The following is a 16839-nucleotide window of genomic DNA, read 5'->3' on the forward strand; positions in this document are numbered from 1 at the left end:
GATACGGACTTATTGGAATATGGAATGCCATATCACCGTATCATACGGAAATCCATAAGATACGGATATCCGTACTATACGGGGATATGGCATTCCATATTCCAATAAGTCCGTATCTGCGGACTCCGTACATATGGATTTTTTCAATAGGGAAGGACCACGGATATCCGTATCATACGGAAATCCGTAAGATACGGATATTGATAATCTGTGTCATACGGAGATGCGGCACTGAAATATTTTGTCCTGCATCGCGCAGAAAAATTGATGGATATCCAAATAGAACTGAAATGTAGGTATATACACGCAGCAGAGTAGTGTGGATATTGGTAGTAGAGTCGCTGACAATGTGCCTTGATTCATGGCTATAGACCTGCTCATCTAATTAATTACCACAATAAAATTCGTGATACATATTTTGACACGTTTGAATTGTAATTTTGTTTGGTGTTGTCGCATGTTCTCTTGAAATATAGTCTGTAGAACCAGATGAAACCATGTTTATGAAGTAATTAATTGGATGCAGAATGCCTTACTTTTAGACATCATAAAAGAAGCCTCAATCAAAAAGCCAGTTACTGATATGTGTTACTGGCACAGATTGTGACTAAGTAATATGGATCTGCAAAAAGGTGCACACAACAGTTGATGGTTGTACATACAGATGAACCACCAACGATTTATTCATTCGGCCTTCTGATGACTTTCAGCTTGCCCGCCAGGTATCGGTAGACGCTCCCTTGGAAGAACTCGTTTCCCACCCGCTCCTCTGGTGGAAAGCATCTGAAATAGGCCAGAAGCGAATGCTGTGTAAGCAGAAATTTTCGCTCTGAGTACAAAGACTGAAATGTATTACCAACGAGAAAGTTAGTCGGAGGGACATTGCAAGGAAAAAATGCCTGGTCTACCTCATCGCGGTTCTCATAGATGCAGACAGGTTTTCCTTCAGACTCATAAAGCAATGCTAGCAGACCTAGTAGATGTCGCGAATATTCTCGGCCTGTGGCAGTAGCTTCCGCAGGTAGGCAACAAAAATAGCATAAAAAAATGAAAACTCACGCAGTGAAAATGTTTTTCTCAGCAATCTTCTTTTTGTGAGTGCATAAATAATCGGCACAGAATACCCAGGGGTGGCGTGCATCTAGTGTAGTGAACAGCTAGACCAAGCCAAAACATTTATACTGAACAGCGTCGCACACATTCCTTCACTTTTGCGCTGCTGTCGTGAATGAGTTTCCAGAACTGCTCATGCTTTCACGCGTGTTCTATGACCCAAGGACGTCTAAAGGCTTTGTACGGTGATAATCAATGTGTGCGCCACACTTGTTGAAATTAAGAATAATGTCCATCTGGCGCCACCAGTGACCTCTGCTGTTTTTGATGTGCGAAAGCACTTAAGCAAATGCCGACAAAACATCATAAATTGGGCAGATTTGGCCACTTATGGCTTAATGATGCCGCACTGCACGTTTTCTGGCAGATGAAACGCTGAGGTAAAGGTCGAGATGATACAGGAAGACATTATTTGCGACGCCAAAAACATGTGATAGCAGGAAGCGAAATAAACGGCTCGTAAATGGCTAAGATAACTTTTTGCAAATGTTATTTAGGCATAGTGTGCGTCGAATGGGGAAGATGGTTAGAGCGTTCAATGCATGTAATGGAAGGGAAAGAAGCAGGCAGTGAGAAAGCACCTCCATGACAGCACGCTGGCCAGTCGCTACATACAGATTCTTTGTTTGGTGTGCAAGGCAAGCTATGGCAAAGTCACCTAAATCATGTGCTCGCGGTGTCTCACGTACTCTTGATTAGCGAATAATGGCGGGATAAGTTAAGGTTGTAGGCTGCAAACTGCGTACGCATTAGCCCTTTAGAGAGCGGAAGCAGCCCACCTTCGCACACGCTCGATAAATAAAATCTAAGAATACATTTTTCCTGAAGACAGGCCACCAGAGTGAAGTTTTTCTGCAGCAAAATAATTAAAACTGTTGATTTACGCACAATGCAAGCTGATAACAACCATCAATGGCACTGAAGTGACACAGCAAGGGTCATTTCTCTCGTGAACAAAGCAAATGAGGACATATGATATTGAAACCGTGCTTTGACTGACATAAGCGCTCTTCGATAAAAAATTTGTCAAAATTGAGACGGGAGTTTTTTTTTAAAAAAACTCGCTTCTTTAATTATTTTTTATTCTTTTGTACTGCCTGTAGCAAAACGATATTTCGCAGAAATGTTGCAAAGGCTTTTTTCCATATTTGGCACTGTTTTGAAGTTTCTGCGTGAAAGAGGAAACGCGCCTAGGCACATCAAACTTAGCAAACTTTTTTCATTCAGGCTGTGTTTGCCATTTTTTCCTTTTTGAGCACAGCATAAAGAAAGCATGAATGTAATTCACAGCAATGCGTATTAAAACCTGCAGAAAAATATTTCAACACATTTATAGTTTGCGCTAAATTCGGCCATGCAGTTTGGAAATATTGCGATGAGCAAAAACAGGACGCCCGCGCCGCCATCTTCAGGTATTTTTTTGTCGTGCTGGGAGTGTTTCTTGGAAATTAACTTCTTGGTTCCTTGCACTTTGAAAGTGCCCACATAACATATAAAAAAACCCAGACAAAACAAACAAAAATATCGACCAGACATGCATGTTCGACCTCTTGTGGAATCACCCTGAATAGTCTTTAGTTAGAATCACAGCACATAGAAACCATGCCAGGAAACCTTAGTAAGTCCAAGGAAACGCTTCCAACTGTTTTATTTTCCGCACATCATCAAAATATGCATATTTTCAGAAATATGCACGCAGGCAGGGCGCAGCGCATGCAGACTATCACACAGCACTATCAAAAAAAGCTATAGCACAGTGCTATAAAAAATAAGCATTCACTCTTGTACAGAAAGACTGAAGGAACAATGATGCATCCATCTCCTTCTGTACGTGATACGCTTCAAGCTCTTCACATGTCAATGTTTCCCTGCTTCTTTCTACCCATGCGTTTCTCCAAACAGCAGTGCACAGCCACATGAAGCATAATGGAATGGCACGTGTGAACCCATACCATTCTTAATCGACAATACATGCTCCCTCAGGCAATCATTAATGCAGCAGCCGATTCGGCCAATATATGACTTGCCAACGCTCAATGAAATTTCATAAACAACACCCACCCTGCAACACAGAACTGGTCAGCAATCATTTGCAATTGTTAGACATGAACCTGTTACTAAATGCTACACATTCATGCTAATGTACAGCTCCTGTGCCCATAAGGACCCTTCTGCCTTATGAATATGCTCACTCAAAAACTATGAAAAGAGCTATGCAAAACTGTGTCTCCAGTCAGCGTTATTGAAGTCGTGCGAGCACACTATGGACAACAGTTCCCAGTTACAGATTTCAAGGCTGGTAGCGCCGGCTTCCTTCGGTGGTCTTGACCAGTGTGTTCGAATCTTTGCTACGGAAGCTGAAAAGATGAAACAGGCAGCCCGAGGCCGTGCAGAAAGAGACCACTGGTTCTCCTTTATGTGCACAAGATTGCCCACAATTCCGACAAAAATTGCATACAGGCATGATGTTCCAGTTGTTTTCTCGGCACCCAACAAGCTGTCGAAGCTTTGTGCCCTTATCTTTTCACAAAAAGTCAAGCTTTTGTGCAAAAAGAAGCCCACCAGGCCAGTTCTGCGTTGCATGGTGGGTGTCGTTTACAAAATGCCGTTGAGCTGTGGCAAGTGGTACATAGGCTATACCGGTCGCTGCATTAATAATCACCTAAGGGACCATGTATTATCGATTAACAATGGTGTGGGTTCACACCTGCCTTCCATTGTGCTTTGTGTTGCTGCACACCACTGTTTGGAGAAATGCATGTGATAGGAAAAAGCAGGGAAACATTAGCAAGTGAAGTGCTTGACGCGTATCACATATAGAAGAGGATGGATGCATCAGTGTTCCTTCGATCTTTCTGTACAAGAGTGCATGCTTACTTCTTCACAGCACTGCGCAATAGTTTACATGTCATGTGCCCTGTCTGTGTGCGCATTTCTGAAAAATTATGCATATATTTGGGTGATGTGTGGAAAATAAAATAGTTGAAAGTCCAGAGCCCTATCCTGTCTTTGCTCACATTTCTTCCTTATTCTCAGTTGCGCCACAAATATTTCACTAAGCTTTGTACCAACTCACTCAATGTTACACTCTGCCTTTGAGAGCACTGGCAGAAAGGGCACCGCCAAAACCACACATATCTCAAAGAAAGGTGACTTTTAAGGGCTCGTTCTTTCTTTGTTAGACACAATATTAATGACAACTAACAGACAATAATGTCGAGGAAAGTATTAGGGGTGTTATTTGCAGTAATTAGAATATAAATGTGAAGAAAGTAAAGTGGACGAAAAGATAATTTGCCGCTGGCAGGGACCTTCGAATAACGCGTCCGATGCTCTACCACTGAGCTACGGCGGCGGTCATCCCTTCATCCACTTTTTGAAGTATATATTTAAACCTGAATTTAAACCTGGGAGTGTTAGTCAGCGCCGATCGCAGCCATGACGGCGAGTGTGGAACACTCTTTTCCTGCCTGTTGGCATCACGTCACACGTGATGTTTTTACGAGCTGGCAGCTGACCAATAATCCCTCGCATACTACCTGAAGGCATCAAGTCTGCCAGAACGAGATCCTCGCTATGAGACCCTATACTTTCCTTGGCATTATTGTCTGTTGTCATTAACATATCTCAAGGGTGATTCCACGAGAGCTCGAACGTGCATGTACAGGAGATATTTTTATTTTGTCTGTTTCTTTTTGTGCTGTGTGGGCACATTCAAAGCGCATGGGACCGAAAATTTTATTTCCAAAAAAACGCTCCCAGCACGGCAAAAAAATATTTGAAGGTGACGGCACAGGTGTCCCTTTTTGCTTACCACAATATTTTCAGATTTCACAGCCGAATTTCGTGAGTTATAAACGTGTAAAAAATTTTTGCTGCTGTTTTCAATACGTGTCACTCTGAATTACATCCATGCTTTCCTTATGCTGTCTTCAACAGAGAAAAAATGTGAAAAAATGGCAAACACGGCCCAAGTAAAAAAGTTTGCAAACTTTGATGTGCCTTGATGCGTTTGCTATTTCACAGAGAAACGCCAAAAAAGTGTCAAATATAAAACAAAGCCTTTGCAACATTTTTGCAAAAGACCTGTTTTCTACAGGCCATGCAAAAGAAGAAAAAAGTAGTTGAAGAAGCAAGATTTTATAAAAAAAAAGCTCATTTCGGAAAAAGAAAACTCTGGTCTCAATTTTTACAATTTTTTTTATCTAAGAGCACTTACGATCATTGAAACCGTGTTTTGACTGTCGTATGTCCTCATTTGCTTTGTTCGCAAGTTGGAAAATATTGCGGTAAGTATTGCATGCCGCCACATTTTTTTTGCCCCGCTGGGAGAGTTTAGAAATTTCAGTTGCATGGACACTGAATGTACCCACGCAAGACATAAAAAAAACCTGACAAAACAAAAATATCGATCGGACATGCATGTACGATCTCTCATGGAATCACCCTCAAGGAATTACAGATACAGGCGTGACTTCCAGTTTCTGTCATTACGCTAGAGTTCACCTCGACTACTTCGTACTTAGTCGTTGCTGTGTGCTCTGACAGTGCTTTTAATGTCACTTTTTTCTTATCTGCATCGTTCTTATGTTGGCGCAACTGCGGTTAAAGTTGGCTATCTCTTCAAGGTAGACACGGTCTCCTACCTAGTCTGCTCAGGAGATGTACAAAATGCCAGAGAAGTATTTTGGCAGCTAGTCCTTTTCTTTTACGAGTGCGTGCCACAGTTTGCACATGGGAATTTCAGCAACCTCAATGTTATATTTACACAGCACCTGTGATAACTTGCACTCGAGGAAAGGGAGCGCAACTCCCATGTCAAAAACGGTGAGGCTGGAAATGGGCAAACGGTGTCCCAGACCATTCATGAACTCGGGAGGGTAACCTTCATCAAAAGGTCCTGCCTGCATGTTGAAAGTCTAGTCTTCAGATTTCGTGCAAATGTGAGTAGTCCAATGGAAAGGCAAGTACTTTTCTTTGACGAGTGTCAGGATGTAGGGACATGAAGTCCAGACAGTCAGTATGCGTACTCTTTTTGTAAACGTTGAAAGAATGTGCCAAGTCCCTTTCTAGAAACACATCCAAAAAGCTGGCATGTGGTCTGCCCTATCACCCCCATGAACTGAATGGAATCTGCTTGGTTGTTTTGATGCATGGTGAAAGCTCCTAAGCAAAACACTTAATCACGCAAAAAAAATCCTCCATGTAGCACACAAAAACTCTTGGCATTGGACCAAAAGTGAGAGTTATTTTGGAGCCTCTGCATTGTCAGATACGCAGCAGGAACCAAGAGAGAGAGGCAACTATTGAAGAGCAGTGGACTTGCTTGTCAACAACCATGTCAATGGGAATGGAAGTGTACAGTTCTGTTCACTTACATTCGGACTAATACGACCACTGGGGTGCATGCTGCTGCTCTTGGCACTGGTTGGCCCAACAAGAAAGGTCTGCAACTGATGCCCCCGACTTGAGGAGGCACCTCAGTTTTTTGCCTGGGTAACACCTACTTAAGTTTTGAAAAAGCCCACTACAGGCAAGTACGCGACACACCAATGGGTGCCTGTCTCAGTGACCACTGTGAATCTGATGATGCAGCGGCTGGAAAAGCCCGCCTGCCCTCGCTTTTCAGCACAACACCAAGTATTATGGTGTATTATGTAGACTATTTTTTCTGAGTGATTAAGCTTGGCTGCTTTAGAAGCTTCATCACACAACTAAACTATAAAGATCTAATTGAGGTCGCAGGATAGGTGGAGGCTGACTAGAAACTGCCTTTTTGGGATGTGTTGGCAAAAAGGAACAATGGAGCACTTTCCTTCTACGTCTACAGAAAGAGTACATACATTGGCTGGTACTTCAACATTTGGCAAGCGTCATTCTGACGCTTGTCAAATGTTCAAGTACCAGCCAATGTACCAGCCAAGACGACAACTACTGACCTTGGCAAGCGTCATTCTGACGCTTGCCAAGGTCAGTAGTTGTCGTCTTGGATCGTTATGTTGTATTTGCACGAAACCTGAAGACCTGACTTCCTATATGTAGAAAATCGAAAGGGACTTTCCGACAAACAGTTACACTCCTGCGTTCCTAAAAGATGTGGTAAACAGTTTGTCCAAAACCTCCCAGCCTGCCAGTGCCCAACAGAAGAAACGTGCTTCCATACCTCACGTGTACAGGATAAGTGAGACCTCATCATGCGTGCTGTGTAACTATGACGCTGAGGTTGATGACATTTCTGTGAACCAACTGAGGCATGCACTCATAAGTGGAAAGGACAAGCTGCCGAAAGAAGACTTTCCTGATGTTGCTTACAAGAACCCGTGTGCAGACTGGGAGAGCATCTACACAGGGGTGATGGGCCACATTAAACAGCTGCTGTGGCAACATCGGAATGATGCGGATAAAAAACAAGTGGTGTCAAATGCTCTGGCAGTGCACAAAGCAATGACTGAGCACACTAGCACATTTACTGAGGTCTCGGACAAGGCCACGGTAATCTGCAACGGCAGCTGTGGCTATCTGCAACTCTAAACAGCGGCACCTCTCACGGCCACTAACGGCACTGGTGCAAAATGCGACACTGCCCGGCAAGAAAATCTCCACACTTGTCACCCTTACTCATTCTAGACATCCTGGCTGAATCTCAGTGTTTTCTGCCTGTAACAGAACAAAAATATGATTCAGAGACTCACGCTTCAGTGCATGAAGCTTCTCTGAGGATGATGACCTTCCTCTTTGATGAAAGAGCAGCATGGTGAACCAGGGATGCTCTAGTTGTGCAGGTTTTCGATGCGCCACAGTGCCTTTGCTCTTTCTCTCTAAGAAAGCAAGGGAGCCCTCGGTTTCTTCTGGAAGCCACTGCCACTTCTGGTTTTCCATTAAAATTCCTCGGCCAAGGTCAATCTGCACAAGGCCGCACATAAGGTCTTTAAAACTGCAAAATCTTACATTGGAATTTCTGTAGAAGCAAAAAACCGATTTTCAATAGGCCAACCCAGGCATCCTTTTTTAAAGGTAGGGTACTCATTTTGGCTGGTTGGTTCATATTTACAAGTGGAAAACAGTGCTAAAAAGACGGGACAAGAAAGGACACAGACCCCCCCAGTGGCACTGGCCAACAACCAAATGTGTTTTATTCTTCCAGTCAGCACATATATACTGCACCAGTAACGCAGTGAAACAGAAAAAAAAAACAGAGACTCAGCCTGCGCAGAGGAAATAAAGTGATCAATGGGACGGCAATTCCATGTCTATCAGAAGCCGGCAAATCGAAGGGAGGCTTACACATGCCTTGCCGCTATTCTTGATACGATAAGATGAGTGCGTCTCATTTCAGAAACTTATATCCACAATAGTGGCAAGGCATGTGTAAGCCTACCCTTGATTTCCCTGCTACCGAAGGAAATAGAATTGCTGTCCTATTGATTGATGCCTCTGCACAGGCTGAGCCTTCACTTATTGTTTTTTTGTTTCCTTGCGTTAGTGGTGCAGTATATAAATGCAGACTGGAAGAATCAACACATCTGGTTGTTAATCAAAGCTGTGATCTCCTTTCTTGCTCCATCTTATAAGCGCTGCTTTCCACTCATAAAATATCTTAATAGGTAAGGCTCTGCAATTACAACCTTTATTTTATTTTTTCTGAACTACCCCGATCCGCCCAATGTTGCACATGACCTTGACGATGCATGATTACTCTCTACCGTATATGAGAAAAGTATTAAGGTCATTTCAGCACAGCCACAACTCTAACTGCACAGGGAAGCAACATTAACTGTATGCCCTGGAAAGCTTCCTCAATGAAAAAGCTTAACACGAACTGCAACTGCGCAACTAAATTGAAAGATATGTCAAAATTACCTCTGTATTACACAAGATGCACAACAACAATAGAAGGGAGATGAGCCAACAATGAGACAAGTCTCATCTCCTTCTATGGTAGTTATGAATTTTGTGTATTCAAGAAAGCATGTAGCAGTTATTCCAGCAACAAGTATTCATAAAAAATTATCTTATTAAAAAAGTACTGACACAAAAATTTTACATCTCGCTTTTTCCTGTTGAAATAATCAGCTAATGACACGCTAATCACGACTGGAAATCTTGTTTGCTAGAGCACACAACGATGAATCATTTGGACACATATTTATAGTACCTAGTCGCAATTTCGGTTTCAGAGAGTGCTGAGAGAGGTGGGGTCTAGCGTGGTCTGTAAACACAGCTGGCCACATGAACGCACAAAACAGCAACGCACTCGCAATGCATGCCGCAGATTGTGACTGCACGTCAGCACCGCGTTGACAACTGCTGGTTAGAGCGCACATAAGGGTCATGGCAGCCTGCACAAACTCGTGATGTAGATGGCTGTTGGTTTACATACACACCAAAGTGATTTCACAAAGCTCCATTTTGCGCCCAGTTGCATGGCACACACTTTAAAATTTATTCTAAATATGTTCTAGGCTATATTAATTATCGATATTTTGTAGATGATGTGCGTGTGTGTCAACACAAATCTATCATACAAGTTATATCAGCTTCAAAATTTTGTGTCAGTGCTCTTTTAATACATAACCCTTTGTCCCATCTTTTTATATTAAAGTCAGTATACCACTCAACACAATCAGGTGTATATGAGCTGTGCCACTGTAAAATCCAGAATGTGCCACATCATAGAGCTCAAGCCAAATGTATAGAGTGACCTTAGTTTCATGCTGAACAGCCATTTGGTTTTGTTTTTGTGCTTCTACTTGCCACCAAGGCATGTGCACTCTGGCCTATGTAATACTTTCTGTATGAAAGTATCATTTCACAGATAACTCAGTCTGAAGTTAACAAAATGTATTAAGTGCCACTTGCTACAACCACCCCTCCGTGTAACAACAGAATGACCGATTCTCCAATACACAACTTGTCCCACAAGAAGAGGCAACACTGACAGTGGCACATTCTGCTGGTTTTTTCAGAATGTGAAATATGTCTTCTAACAATCAAAAGCTAATCTTCAAGTCACATTGTGTGACAGAAGCGTGCGTCTCCCTCTCCCCCCCTCACAGAAAAACAGCATATTAAAAAGGAACTGAGCCACACAGCTTAAGATGAACGGGATGCAGGGCTTAAGCGAGGTGAGTCGGCTGACAATGAAACGTCCAATTATGCCGTGACAACATAACTTCCCACATAGCGAGCACTGCCAGAACGCTCACTAGGAGTGAAACAAAAGCTTGTCCAGAAACTTTTACCATGCTCTCAAAGCCACACACATTTGAAGTTGTGTAAATGTGCATATGCAGTCTCTGAGGTCAAATACTATTATTTTTGTCACATTACGCATTACTCGAGCACATCGATAGCATTTAACAGTATCACGGTATATTGTTAAAACACACCAGCTGTATTATGAATAAAACTTTTAGAGCTTTCATTATTTTATTTGAAATGAACATTCATCTGTTGAAAAGGTTAATCAGTCACTCAAAAGTAAGAGGCTTGTACCGATTCCTGCACTGCACCTATTTTAAGCGATCTTTATCAATAGGTGACAAAGTGACAATAAACAGTTGCTTTGTTTGAAAACACATCTCACGACAACACGTAGAGAAAGCACCTTCCCACACGATTATACACTGTGCGTAATGTCGCAGCCACTAGACAATGTCTACCCACCTCTCGGAAGCATGAAATCTCTTTCACATTAAAGTGGCAACAGCTCCTCCTGCTGATCTTTTCTGTGAATTTTTCCCAAATATCACACCTTCTTTAGGAGATGAAAAATCCTTCAGGGTGTTGCTGGAGCCAATGTTTCAACACGTGGTCTTGTCTTCTTCATGATAGCAACTACCTTGAAGAAGACGAGACCACTTCTTGAAACGTTGGCTCCAGTGACACCCCGCGTTCAAGCATTTTCCACCTCCTCAAGCTTCCATCTCCCCATGAACTACTTTCTTGAGGACTGATTCATCCTGAATGGATTTCGTTGTTGTAATATAAGCAGTTCAATTATTTTTCCTCGTTTTTCACTATCGACAACTATACTTCATCTCACAAGCTCGTTGCAGCAATGTGGAAGCTATGAGGTGTAAGCAAGCCACATGCTTATGAAGCAAAACATAGCTCTACATACAACTGCCTTAGAATTGGCAAGGTCGAGACGTTCGCATTTGTTTGGCACATGCTACATCAGAGCAATATGTGACACACTAATCCCGCTTTGCACGTACGTCCTAGGACTAATTATTAAAGAGGTAACTGCTGGTGATTGTGATTATAAAGCGACGTGGCCGCATCCATCAGATGTGACCACCTGCTTTGATCCGATCTCATGATTGCTACTTGCCCACTATCTTGACATCAAAAAATAAACTACGCAATCAGCTATCACTTTGTGTCATCTCATGCTGAGGACAAAGCATAAGGTATGTTTTGTCTTTATTATTGAGATCAGGTGCTTGTTCGCTCACACCTGCTAAGAATTTAAAAGTGTATCTTTGAAACAATGCAAAATATTCGCAAACACATTGCTGTTGAAGTGCCAGGACACAAATATAAATCAAATAAAAAGCATCACTTTAGACATTACGGGCAACAGTGCACAATGACGAGTTGAAAAATTTGACTCAGAAGGCACCCGCTTCAAGCGATGCCGCAATGCTTTGTTTTTTCCTGTGCTGCCATATGCTGGCTTTACTTGCCAAACAAGTGCCTTTAGATAAAATGGAGATGCAAAGCAGCCAGCACAGCATGGATGAATACATTATGAGAGATTTTAACTTTTCCTATTGGCTAAGCAGTCTCCACAGCAGTGCGACCAACTTGTGAGATGGGAGTATAGTTTACCTGATATTTCTGAGTTATATATATACCTTTAAAAAAACAAAGGGAATTTAAGGGATCATTTTCTTCGTAGACACAACATAGAGACAACCAACAGACAATCATGCCAAGGAAGATATAGGAGACATCATTTGTAGTAATTATGATATAAATGTCAAGAAATTAAGATCACGTGCCATGTGATGCCAGCAAGAAAAAAAAAGGATGTTCCACATTCGCCGCCATGGCTACGAGCGGCACTGGCTAACACTCTCAGGTTTAAATACACAGATATACCCAATAAAGTGTACGGGAGGACGACCATTGTCGTACCTTATTTGGTAAAGGATCGGACACATTACTTCAACATTGCAGGTTCATTCAGTCCCTGATGGTGGCAAGTTGTCCATTCATCCACTTTAATTTCTTCACATTTATATCATAATTACTACAAATAACATCCCCAATGCTTTCCTTGCCTTGGTTGTCTGTTGGTAGTCATTAATGTTATGATATACATGTAATACTGGTGTCACACGAGCAATTTTGACTGCGATCAGGGGCGATACGAATTAGGCTCGATCAGGATCAGGCGCTGCTACACGGTCATGTCTAATCGCGATCAGGCCCGATCAAGATCAAGACCATCACTGATCTGCGCATCGAGATCTGGCTCAGATCGCGATTGGAATTGTCTGTACCAAACTCAATCCAGATTAGTTTGGTCCGTGTAGCAGCGATGATTTTTGATCGCGATCAAGAAATCCGATCTGGATCGACCTTGATCACGATCAAAGTGCACGTGTGACACCGATTTTAGACACAGAAGCATCCTATATGCAGCTTGATATTTTTTTCAAAAAAGAACTCAAACCATGGTGACGTTGCCCTCAATGAGACGTGTCAATGTGGTGAGGAATGGGAATATGTTTAAAAAATGCTCAAGCAAGTGGCAACTGAGCATGCAGCGGGCTTTTGTTAAAGGGGTGGTGCCATAAAATTTGCGGCTTGCACATTCCTTGTGGCAAACATTTCTTAGTGCTCCATGAAACATGATGCATGCTCCAAAATCAATATATTCCTGATAAGTAATGTAATGCCGCCTTATTTATGCGAATGACTTTGGGTTTCTGGGTGCCGAGTTAAACACTGATGTCACTGTGTAGGAAGTTTGAACACCTGGGCCCACAAAGCTGTAACACACGCAAGCAACTGTCCGGACGCCTTCAACACTTGCTAAAATTTTCTCATAGAGAACATTAGTGTACGGCATTCCAGAATATGCAGAGGTGTTTGTGGAATACCAGGTTACTGGACAACGGTATCGACATCTTGTGACTTTTTGTGCAACCACAATTATAGGCGCGTTTCTTTGTCTTCGCTGAGTGACCACGGTGAAAAATTTTTTCAAAAGGCAACGCATTCAGTACTACACCGTTGCCGAGAATTTACTCCGGCAGAGAAGTAGAACACACTAGGTTCTTGCAACAACAAGCCGCCTCTCTCGCGATGCCACGGTGCGTGCACCCTTCCCCCAGCGGAATAGTTACGAAACGTCTCTTCATCTCGGAGGCTTTTCTTCTGGCGATACCGGTTGTCCCGGCCCCTACCAAACGGCTGAGGGCAGCACATTAAAATTGAAAAGGCGGATTCGGTGCTTGCCTGGTTTATCTTCCTGCTGCCAGGTGGCCCTACTTATTTAGCCTCGCACGTTTACGGCTACGGTAACCCGGTATGCTAATGCAAAGCGTGCGAACAAACTAACATTCTGTATTGTCACTGGTTCGCGTGATGATGTGAAGCACTTTGCAAAATACCAGCAATGCTTGGCTAGTTCGGCAACACGCTGAGAAAAATGAGTGAGTGTAGGTTCGTAGCCGGCACTCTCTTGGCTTTGTCGGTGCAGCAGTGCTGTGGGTCACCGCTAATTACACGTCACTAAATCTTTCGTTACACTTCCTACACAGTGACGTCTGCGTCAGATGCACTAGCATTGGGCCTCGATTTCAAGAACTTGGGCACACTTTGGAAGCAAATTAAAATATATTATAAACATTTGCTGTGTCCAACACTTCGTGCAGGGTGTCCTTGCATACAGAGGAAGCCTACAGCAGCAGGCTTTTTATAGCCTGAAAATTTGGTGGCACCACCCCTTTAAGTGTTCAGTGTAGCAGTTTGTTCTGTCGAAGAGCATGTTTTATATTCACCATCTATTTTGATTAGTACTGTAGCATTACATACGCAAGAATAGCATAACACAAAAGCCAGCTGCTATAGCTATACAAACACAGATGCTGTAGTCCAAATAAGATACGGAGAGAAGGGAGACTTGTAACAGCGCTGGTCCTGTCATTACGTGTCCTATTTCTTTTCATGTCCCGTTTGCGCTAAAACACACGCCTGATGAGCTAACTAGCCTTATCAGAGAATCTTCTGCCTCGTCAGTATACATCCTTTCATCAGCAAGCACACAGGACCATGCTAATTATACCACTGGCAGCTTAATGTATACAATTGCATGCTGACAGTACATTCATGTGTAAACAGCAACACTCTGGCAGAATATGAAGTCTGCATGCCAGTTTTCATGACTGTCCGATGTGAAACGTGGATGCTCATTGGTACAATATTACTAACAAGCAAAGGTGATGCACACGCATACACACAGACAGCACGAACGTCTCTACACTCGAGGCACGGGTCCAGGTTACTGTTTCATCAAAAACTACGTTTAACTAACTCAAGCCACAGTTAAATTGCATAATAAACATTTCATGAATTTCTGCTTATTACCACCACTTCGACGCTAGGCAAGCAGAAATAAGCCAAGTTGCAAGTTATATCGCACACGAACGTGAACACGATGTTGACAAACTGTAAATCGCGTTGCAGATTTTAACAACGATGCAACGCAAGTGCCGCTCACTACAATACACATAACAAAAATCGATCATCATACACATGCATATTCTCTCGGTTGTTACATATTTGCTTCCGTACGACCGTGCCAATGCGCCATGGCTCTGCTCAAACGAGCGTCGTCAAGGCGAATCGGTAACGCGCACAATGTCGGTCACCCATAGAGGTGCGTAAGGCTGAGTCTTTACAACGTTTCGTCCGTATGCGGTAACACAGCCTTGCACTAAGTTGCATACTTTGCAAAATATCCTGTGCCACTTACCTTTAGCTTCTTTCATGCAGCGGTGCAGTAGGCAGCCACGGGAGTCGGCCATCACATGCGGAGTCTTCCGCCGATTCCTTGAACAGCTCGTACTTGACCGAAGCTCCAAGAACCACGAGAATTGCGCGCAAGCTTTACACATTGCACAAACGATGGACGGCGCTTTCGCACACGAAATTAATGCTTTTGCCTTGAAGTTCCAGTGGACGTAACGAGACGCCGAGCGTGACAACACAAAGAAAGATAGCATTTGGCTTTGGCTGTGGATGGATTTGACTTACATTCTTCTTTTCTTTAAAAAAGAGAGAAAACAAAACCATCGAAGAGTTCAATTAAACAGTGAATGCATATTATTAGGCAGAATAGTATAAAAATAAAACTACCAACTTATTTTAAAGAACATTTTGCTACGGCGCAAGTCAAATACTCTTTCAGCAGATCTGTATTTTTTGTTGTTGTTATAGCAGACGACAGGCTTCTGCCAGCACGCACGTAGTTGTGCGGCTTTACGTTTCTGTCGGCGATGTTTTCCTCCGAAGCAAAGCTCTACATTCTCAATGAACCGTAGGGCTACTATAAAGTAGTAAAGCTTTTACACAAGACAGGTATTTTGTTACGTCGAAGGAAAATGTAGCAAGCTTTCGTGATCAGCTGGTGTCGCCGCTCGTTCGCTTAGGCAATTGATCGAAATCCCGTGCTGAATTTGGGATCGAGTGAGATATCGACTAGCACGTCTCGAATCAGTGCGGCACATAGCTAGATGCAAGGGGGTTGGCGGCGTACGTCGTACTGATTTCGCGCGATGACCGACTAAATGGCAAAAGAGCTTTGGGGATCAAGCTTCAGCTGCTCAAGCTTGTGACTGGGCGACCCAACAGCTTCACCAAAAGCCAGTATCTGCAGTGATGACACATAAAACTTCATGATGTCACGCGCGAGCGAATGACAACCAACAGCGAAGAGAGACGACAAAAGCGAGCGACGCCAGGCGAGATACGATCGCGTAATATCTGCTTAAATAATAAATACGATCGCACATCGTACCCAAGCACTCGCACATATTCTGCTCCAACTTTTCTCCTAGAAATTAAGCAAGCGAACCGGTGTGTACTGTGTGGTGTAGGTTGCTAACGCCGCAGGTTGGTGGCAGAGTGTTGTTGTCAGGTGTGGGTGCGATCCTTAAACAGAGCGACGTTTTTTTCTTTTTCTTTTTTTTCTGTGAGCCTTTTATACACTGCTGTCTCCTTTTACGTGTTATCTGGTAACACACCAGCACAAAACAAGGAAATGAAGCACCAACTATAGCCATTATGGCATTGTTGTGGTACTCTGTTTTTTTTTTTTTTGTCATGATACAGTTGAAGATGCTACAACATAAGGATTGAAGCAAGTGATCGAACTAAACGAAAAAAATAAGGGGCACAATGTCAAGAGACAGATCTTGGGCAATGCTGAATGTCTGTAAAATGACTGCAGCTAATATCTACATGATTGAGCTCGCTAAAGGAATGTCAGGTTGGTAAACTGATCATTTAAAACAAGTCTCACGACCTATTGAATAGGGATGTGACATAGTAAAGACATCACTTGAGAGTAGTGCATGGTCTGTCCTGTTTGTAATGCAAAGGGTAACGCAAAGGGTGCCATAGTGAATGCAGATAAATAACGCGAGGAGTAAGCAGATCAGAAAATTTGCACTACATAAAACGCAGTCATTTGACACAGGATGGGGA

The 16839-nt window shown here is 42.9% G+C and overlaps 1 long non-coding RNA gene across 1 annotated transcript; it reads right to left on the reverse strand.

Moving 5' to 3' along the window:
• Positions 1-574: 574 nt before the first annotated feature.
• LOC119406107 (uncharacterized) lies at positions 575-15836 on the reverse strand. The gene is made up of 3 exons (XR_005186536.2): positions 15107-15836; positions 7806-8016; positions 575-783 (listed from the first exon to the last, which is right to left on the reverse strand). It is a non-coding gene; the product is annotated as an uncharacterized LOC119406107 (long non-coding RNA).
• Between the last annotated feature and the right edge of the window lie 1003 nt (positions 15837-16839).

The sequence above is a fragment of the Rhipicephalus sanguineus genome, chromosome 9, assembly GCF_013339695.2.
Source record: "Rhipicephalus sanguineus isolate Rsan-2018 chromosome 9, BIME_Rsan_1.4, whole genome shotgun sequence".
NCBI classification, from domain to species: Eukaryota; Metazoa; Arthropoda; class Arachnida; order Ixodida; family Ixodidae; genus Rhipicephalus; species Rhipicephalus sanguineus.